Here is a 9,286-nt window from a genome sequence, read left to right as displayed (position 1 = left end):
GTGTATACGTTTTAATATTGCTTTTACAAACTACAGTTAAAGCTTTAGCATGATCCTTTATCCTAACAGGGAAAGGTGGTTTCTCAAGATAAGAAGTAGGAACAATAGGATCATTATAAGTGATAGTCTTTTCTTCAACTTTAATAGGTGCAGCTACTTTTACTTCTATGGGAGGATGATATTTAAACCACTTCTCCTTGGGGAGATCAACATAGGCAGCAAAAGATTCACAGAAAGAAACTACTATCTCAGAGTCAAGTCCATATTTAGTGCTAAATTTATGAAAAATATCGGTGTCCATAAAAGATTTAACACAATCAAAACTAGGTGTCATACCTGACTCCTTACCATTGTCGAGGTCCCAATCTTCAGAGCTGCATTTAATTCTTTCCAATAAATCCCACTTGAATTCAATAGTCTTCATCATAAAAGAGCCAGCACAAGAAGTATCAAGCATGGTGCGATTGGTACCAGAAAGCCGAGCATAAAATTTTTTAATAAGCATTTCTCTTGAGAGCTCATGATTGAGGCATGAATATAACATTGATTTAAGCCTCCCCCAAGCTTGAGCGATGATTTCTCCTTCGCGAAGCCAAAAATTATATATATAATTGCGATCACGATGAACAAGATGCATAGGATAAAACTTCTGATGAAATTACAATTTACCTCATATCATCACATAGCCTATACCATGTCGATGCATCTCCCCTCAAAGATAAAGGGAATGCCTTCTTCTTAACAACATCTCCGGGTACACCTGCAAGCTTAAATAATCCACAAACTTCATCCACATATATCAGATGTTCATCAGGATGTTTTGTTCCATCTCCTAAAAAAGGATTAGCTAGAAGTTTTTCTATCATACCCGCAGGAACTTCAAAGCAAGCATTTTCATTTTCATTTTAATTTTTAGTAGGTTCAGTAGGTTGAGGAGCAACTCTTTGCTCTACTGGTCGGGGTGAACATACCCCGAACAAGCCCCTCAGAGGATTACTTTCCATGGTAATAAGTGACAGTAAATTTGAGCACACTATATAAATTTTTCCTTACCAAATTCCACCGACCAAATGCGCTTCACTCCCCGGCGACGGCGCCAGAAAAGAGTCTTGATGACCCACAAGTTTAGGGGATCTATCGTATTCCTTTCAATAAGTAAGACTGTCGAACCCAACGAGGAGCAGAATGAAATGATAAGCGGTTTCCAGCAAGGTATTCTCTGCAAGTACTAAAATAAGTGGTAACATATAGTTTTGTGATAGGATAATTTGTAACGAGCAACAAGTAACACAAGTAAATAAAGTGCAGCAAGGTGGCCCAATCCTTTTGTAGCAAAGGACAAGCCTGGACAAACTCTTATATGATGTAAAGCGCTCCCGAGGACACATGGGAATATCATCAAGCTAGTTTTCATCACGTTCATATGATTCGTGTTCGATACTTTGATAATTTGGTATGTGGGTGGACCAGTGCTTGGGTGCTTCCCTTACTTGGACAAGCATCCCACTTATGATTAACCTCTATTGCAAGCATCCGCAACTACAATAAAAGTATTAAGGTAAACCTAACCATAGCATGGAACATATGGATCCAAATCAGCCCCTTACGAAGCAACACATAAACTAGGGTTTAAGCTTCTGTCACTCTAGCAACACATCATCTACTTATTACTTCCCAATGCCTTCCTCTAGGCCCAAATAATGGTGAAGTGTCATGTAGTCGACGTTCACATAACACCACTAGAGGAGAGACAACATACATCTCATCAAAATATCGAACGAATACCAAATTCACATGACTACTAATAGCAAGACTTCTCCCATGTCCTCAAGAACAAAAGTAACTACTCACAAAGCATAAACATGTTCATAATCGGAGGGGTATTAATATGCATATAGGATCTGAACATATGATCTTCCACCAATTAAAACAACTAGCATCAACTACAAGGAGTAATTAACACTACTAGCAACCTACTAGCACCAATCCTAGACTTGGACACAAGAATTGGATACAAGAGATGAACTAGGGTTTTGAGATGAGATGGTGCTGATGAAGATGTCGATGGAGATTTCCCTCTCCCAATGATAGGAGCGTTGGTGATGATGATTTACGCCTCTGGGAGGGAAGTTTCCCCGGCAGAACAGCTCCCCAGAGCCCTAGATTGGTTCCGCCAAGGTTCCTCCTCGTGGCGGCGGAGTTTCGTCCGAGAAGATGGCTTGTGATTTTTTTCTATCGAAAGACTCCATATAGTAGAAGATGGCCACCGGAGGGCCACCAGGGGGCCCACGAGGTAGGGGGCGCGCCCATGGGGTAGGGCGCGCCCCCCACCCTCGTGGGCAGGGTGTGGCCCCTGGTGAAGTTCTTGCTCTCAGTATTTTTTATATATTTGGAGAACATCTTCCGTGAAGTTTCAGGACTTTTGGAGCTATGCAAAATAGGTCTCTAATATTTGCTCCTTTTCCAGCCCAGAATCCCAGCTGCCGGCATTCTCCCTCTTTATGTAAACCTTGTAAAATAAGAGAGAATAGGCATAAGTATTGTGACATAATGTGTAATAAGAGCCCATAATGCAATAAATATTGATATAAAAGCATGATACAAAATGGACATATCACCCACCCTCTCTCTCTCGCACAAAATTACCAATCCCTCTCTCCCCCGCACAATTTATCAATCCCTCAACCCACGAGATCCTTCCCCTCTCGTCCATGTTTTTCTAGCTCTCTCATTAAACCTGTTATCCCTTCTCCTTCCATGTGTACAGAATCCGGATGCACACACATCTCACGTATATTACATGTCTCCATCTTTCTCACAGACCTAACTTCTTCCTCTCTCTTTCTCTCTCTATCTCCCTCTCTCTGTTTTGTTAGGTTTGTCTCCTACTCTCTCGTCCACAAACATACAGTCCTTCCCGCCCTATCTGCTCCATCTTCGCAAGCTCCCTCTGCATGTTTCATTCACACATTGGGATATGTTCAAAATGTTTCTTTTATAATGGCTGATGTAGAGTTATTGTTGGTTTTGTTGCATCCTACAAAGGAATAACTATGAAATGCATTTTGATTGTCATTTGACTGGGATTATGCGAGTTTGAGCATGTTGTGAAGTACTATAGACCTCTTATACATCTTGGAATTCGACAATGATTGTAACTATTGAATTGTATAGACCATTACATTCGAAGTCAGTAGCCTAATATATTTATTTCACAATTTCAACAAATGATTAATTCACTACATACTAAGAAAACAAATGTGTACACCCTCTGTTTTTATTTAAGTCCGCGTATTAGCATTGGTCAAAGTCAAGTTTTGTAAACTCCTAGAAAGTTTATAACAAAAAATATTAACATATACAATAACAAATAAATACCATTAGATTCATTATTGAATGTACTTTCACATCATACATATCTGTTATGGTAAATGTTTATATTTTTCTATAAACTTGGTCAAACTTTAGGAAGTTTGACTTCGGTCAAACCTAATATGCAGAGTTTACTAGTACTACTCGCTAGTTGCTAGCCGAATCACCCAACACGCCACACGGGGAGTTCAATGTCACAAAATTTTGAGGTCGGCGGGATAATCTCCCGCGACCCTGATTCGAGCAGTGGGAAGTTACCATCATAGCCTTCGGAACAGGCCTACGGATGACGGTTGCTAGGGGGCTGTTTTCGTAACTTCAGGTTCACCCTACCCAGCCAACCCCACCCCAGCACCCAGAGTAGTACACCTGAATACTCCCCATTTTCTGTCCACCCCGCAAAATCGACTTCTCCACGGCACCGCAGCTTTCATGCTCCTCCCCTTCTACATCGGTGCACTCGTCCACCGCAGCGCATCTGCCTCATCGACGACCTCGTACGCCGCACTAGAGCCGGTCCACCGTCATTGTCGTACACGGAGCCTCTTCCCTGGCACTGTCTTCCACGGTCTCGGATCTGCTTCCCGGAAGCCGACGCCAAGCGCAGAAGCACCACCGTCGTGGACAATGAACTGACTCCCGTTGCCGACCATGACTCACAGAGGCCGCCGCAACCATCGTTCTCCTCCTTGATTGGTAATGTGTGTATTGAATCACTTAGCAGTACATGTGCAGTTCCAATTTTGTTCATACCTACCCTTCAAATTTCCTGGGTGCTATTGTTCCCGTAGAAGTAATTGGTTATAGCCTCCATTTTTCTTGACATGTTGAGATTTTAAAACCACGAGTGCGAACATGCAGAGGAGCAATGAAGACCAAACACGGGATATTGGGGACATCTTCAAGGAGCGTGGCAAGTTAAAGAGGAGCGGCACTGAACCTGTAAAACGAGCTTTGGTAAGTAACACCCTTTCAATTACTTTCGTTTAGCCTCGTGTTCTTTGATGTGTATATGTTGTAGGTTCTGTTTCTCTTAAGCCTCGTGTTCTTCGATGTTTCATAAGAAGAGTCTTAACCGTCCTAATGCTTTTGTTTTTAGCTTGATGTAGGAAGTGGGTGTTCTCACCTTGTAGTCTGTTTTTATATTTTTTTTTCCTTTTGAATTCACTTCTCCCGGTTTTGTTTATCTGGCTTCTACTAAATGGATCTGGGTTGCTCTGAGTATTGATCTAAAAAAGAAGTAACTTCATGTCAGGATGCAGTTCCTGCGAGGAGGGAAGTATGGTCAACCTCGGGATCATGTTTCCAAAATGAGGCTGGATTACACACAAGGTGCCAGTTCCCTAATGATGCTGGATTAGACACAAGGTGCAAATTCCCAGATGATGCTGGATTACACACAAGCCAGGTGGAGTAGTCAGCTATTTGTGTCCTCATGGCTCTAGTAAAGGCTTAAAGAAAGCGTGCAGCAGCCCATGAGAATGTAGCTGAGTTCCTAAAGAAGCGAAAAGAGCAATCAGATGCTCTCTTCACCCATGCCAAAGAAGAGATGGAAGAAGACAGAAATAAGCTAGCAGAGGCAGAGCAGGCTAGGCATCTCCTGCTATCTAAAACTGTTGTCAATACAAAATTTCCTTCATAGTAGCTAGGTTCAAATGTTTATCCAGTCAGCATGCCTGTTGTGATGTCCGTGCATCTACTGATGTGGCACAATTTTTTTCGGTTCATGTAATAACAACAATTACTTTCAAAACAATAACAGACGAAGCATTGGACATGGTATAGTTCATGCTCAAGCCCGACATTCCAAGTTCAACTTCCACATAAAACTCATGTTCACAGATATCTCCACATTCATACATAATGTCCACAACCACGATTCACTTCAAAGCCCAAAAAAATTGAGGAGAGTTATGAATAAAGAAAAACCTCTAGTTCCTGCTACCAGTGCGAGCACAACAAGTCAAGACCATGCGTAATTAATTATATTTTGGTCATTTTTTGTGTTTAGAAATGCTGGCCGGCTCATGGAAGGACGTGTTGTCGGCACACGCGCGGATTCAATGAAGGCAGGCGGGGCAGTCTGAAGCTGGTTGCATGCGGCGAGGAGGCGTGTTCAGCCGGGCCTGCAGCGAGTGGGCCCTCTTGGCCAGCGCGCCGGTTCAATGCCTGCGCTATGAGAGGTCGCATCCGTCTCAGAGCAATCACTCCCTCCAGTCCTTTTTTGTTTGCGTATAACAAAATCTCGTTTTCCATTCACATTTTACAAGTAAAATTCATGGACAAACTTTGATCCAAAATACGATGGGGACTAGTAAACCAGAACGGAGGTAGTAGTTTTTTAATCAAAGAAGGGTTTCCCCCTTCCGATTTTCACTACTGAAAACCACCATCTAAATCTAAATCATAGTATTTGCCCTAGAACTACCAGGTTCAACATGTCGCAACATAAACCCATACAACCATACACCAAGGAGGTACGTAGTACTATAAATTCCATTTTCGCTCCATACCAATCATTCTAAAAACTACTTAAGACTTATAAACGTGCCATTGAAAATTGGAACTCTTAACCCCGCTAAAAATGATATTTTAAACATGGCTACTTGATCTGTGGCAACTGGCGAGCCACCACCTCCAGGTCGTTCACCTGTGGTCCCGACCATCAACTCCTACGGATCTAATTATCACGCGAACTGACTATTCCTACAAAGGTGCGCTCCACCACGTACCTGGTACCCGCAAATGCAGCAATCGTGCACCTAGGGTTTTAGGGTTTATTTGTTAACATTGCCTTTACGTAACACTCATGTGTGCGAGATAGCGAGAGACCGACTGCGTGCGTGCGCCTCTTCTCTTCGTATATGTACTCCACCATTTGTCCGGTGTCCAAAAAATTATAATAACTACTAGCAATGTGCCAATGCATTGCCACACGATCAGAGTAGATTAATACATATTCACCGATTTGATAGAAAAAAGTCTGGTTTTGAAATACGTATATCACTAAAAAAATGTTATGTTTCACTCAAAATATGTTCCTTTGGCGGTTTTGATGAGATAAGGGAGGAATGTTGTTGGTTTCAAGATTCGAGAAGTGGTATATGTCTAATTTCTACACTTACTAGCAAGATGCTCGTGCGTTGCACGCAACATCAAGATCTTGTGGGAGAAAAGGATGAACGTGGGAAGGCCTTATCTGCAAAAGTGGAGAGGAGTGCGGGTAAATTGCCATAGTTTCGTTCCTATCTGTCAGATATAAATCAGACGAACTGTTTTGCAGGATGGCAGGCCCACCATCATCACCAACTCTGTTTTTTATCCCTACTCTTATAAAAAGCATAGTTGGTGATGATCGTGTGCCTGCCATCCTGCAATATAGGCCCTCCGATCTATATCTGGCGGATAGGAAGGAAACTATGGCAATTTTGCGAAAAGATACCCACACCCCTCTCCACACTTGCAAATAAGGCCTTCCCTTGTTCATCCTTTTCTCCCACAAGATAAACTACTCATACAAATGCATCTTCATGTTTCGTGCAACGCATGGGCATCTTGCTGGTTGTTGCAAAAAGCCCATGTGTGTGTGTGAGAGAGAGAGGGAGAGAGGAGGAGGACAGAGTGCATGTGTGACAAAGACACAAAGAGTGTGTGTGTGTGTGTGTGTGTGTGTGTGTGTGAGGTATCAGCTTAAAATAGGGCGATAGTGTGTGTGTGCACGATCGAGAGGGCGTGTCTCAAGAAGGGAAGAAAAATCTACATAGATACAAGGAGCGGGAGAGAGACATGTATGCGATAGTGGAAGCACGAGTGTGCGGGTGTATAAACCTATCTAGAGGCTAGTCGATAAATGTTTGTGAGAGAAATACGAGTCGGGGTGAGAAAGCGAGAGTTTTGTGTGTGTGAGAGGGAGATAGTAGTCAGGAAGGGGAGTGGAAGCAGGAGTTGTGTGTGTGTGTGAGAGAGAGAGAGGGGGGAGTTTGTCTGATCGGTAAACAAATGAATAATGTCAGTCTGGGATGGAGACGAAAAGGAGACCGCAACAAATGTTGTGTCTACAGGAGATAGAGAGAGTAATTTTAGTGGTACGATTCATATCTAGAGACATATATGGTGTGTGAGAGAATCCCATAGAGAGAAAGACAAAGTGAAAGACGAGTGGAGACTGTGTGTGTGGCAGTGAAAAAGAAAGCTTAGGTACCTAGTGATACGAGAGAACGGTAGAGACATGAGAGATAATGAAAACTGTGTAATGTATAATGATAGGGAGAGTGTGACACTTCTTAAGGGAGACGTCGAGAGACCATGTTTGCGAGGATAGGAGAAACATGAAGTGAGCGTGCAGGTGAGCTGGAGAGAAGAGAGTGATAGCTACATGAAGGAGCATGCATGCGAGGGAGATGGGCGTGAAAGGAGTGAACATAAGAGGGATTCAAATATTTGAATTCGAGATGATGATACATGTAATACATACTCGAACCAAAATTGATCTATCAAACATGCATACTCATGTGAATTCACGCGCATCTATGTTATTTAATATGTATATATTACTAATCCATACATTTTAGTAGAACATAATTTGGTTTAATTTTTGAATTCAAGATTATGATCTTGAGATCATTGTATTTGTAAATCATATTATACATATAAAGGAGCAAAATTCTTTGTTGTGCTTTTGAAAGTATATATACAAAAGTGATGTATATAGAATTTTATTCCAATCAAAAATGGATCCTGCCCGAAAAAAATAGAATACAAACGGGATTCGAATTGAGTTGGCACGGTAAACGTGCACTCTGCAAAATTTAAACGAAGCAGGGAAAGTCGCAGTAACCGCCCGAAACCAAAATCTGCGAGATGGAAATTACTACTGGCTATCCCTGCCACCCAAAGCATATCTGCTCGATTTCTATAGGTTTCAATAGGGGTAGGTTTGTAATTTCACTCAAACGTGACATAACCGCCTCTCACCCGGATTCATACACGGTGGGCGCCAAAACACAGTGTGTCCTCGACCGAAATCGACTCCCTCCCCGATTCATACACGATGGGCGCCAAAAACAAACTCTCGTCGACAAATATTCGGTGTATGCGAGATTACCGTCCTATCGTCAACTGACTAATATTGCTGTGATGTAGGAAATTTGAAACGGAGGCTAAGTTTGTAAATTTCCTCGCATTTGAGACAAGCGCGCCCTGAAGACATGGTTCCCCCTTCTTCTCCACCTCCATTTCCCCATTCGTACTCCGTGGGCGCCAAAACACCCTCTCCACCCCAGCCTCCTCCGCCCGCCACCCCATCCACTGCCGTCCTCCACCACCATGGCGGAGCTGATACCTCGATGCCGCCGTCCATTACAAGAGATCGACCTCTCTCAGCCACGGCTTTGGACCGGGATCCTTGCATCCCGTCCTCTCGCTTCATCCTCGCTGTCGTCCACCTTGCCGGCGCCGCTCCTACGACTGTCTCGTCCACCGCACCCACCGCCACCGTCTACCCTCCTAGATCTGCTTCCATGCCGCTGACAGCCATCGCTACCGCAACACCGTCAAATTCTCAGCAGATGCATACACGACGCCACACCTGAGGCGGTACTCTTTCGTATCTGCTCAACTTATTTGTAGCAACAACAAAATAGTTCATGACTGCTTTACTCTGATTTCTTGTCCATCACTTACTTGCTAGTTGAAAGCAAACATTGGTTGCGAAGTTGCCTTTGTCCGGTTTGCACCTTCAGATCCGCCATGGCACGCTCAACACTATACTCCCAATGCTTATGGTTTTCCCCTTTTATATTCCACACTAGTTAAATCACAGGAGACTAAATTTCAAAATTGGGTCAGTCGATTTTTCAGAGCTCGCCGGAGTTCGCCGGTGCGAACAAAGGGGCTCGGGTGGGGACTTTGGTTG

This window comes from Triticum dicoccoides, chromosome 3A (genome assembly GCF_002162155.2).
Source record: "Triticum dicoccoides isolate Atlit2015 ecotype Zavitan chromosome 3A, WEW_v2.0, whole genome shotgun sequence".
Taxonomy (NCBI): Eukaryota; Viridiplantae; Streptophyta; class Magnoliopsida; order Poales; family Poaceae; genus Triticum; species Triticum dicoccoides.
The sequence above is the reverse complement of the archived record's forward strand: the minus strand, read 5'-3'. Positions refer to the sequence as shown.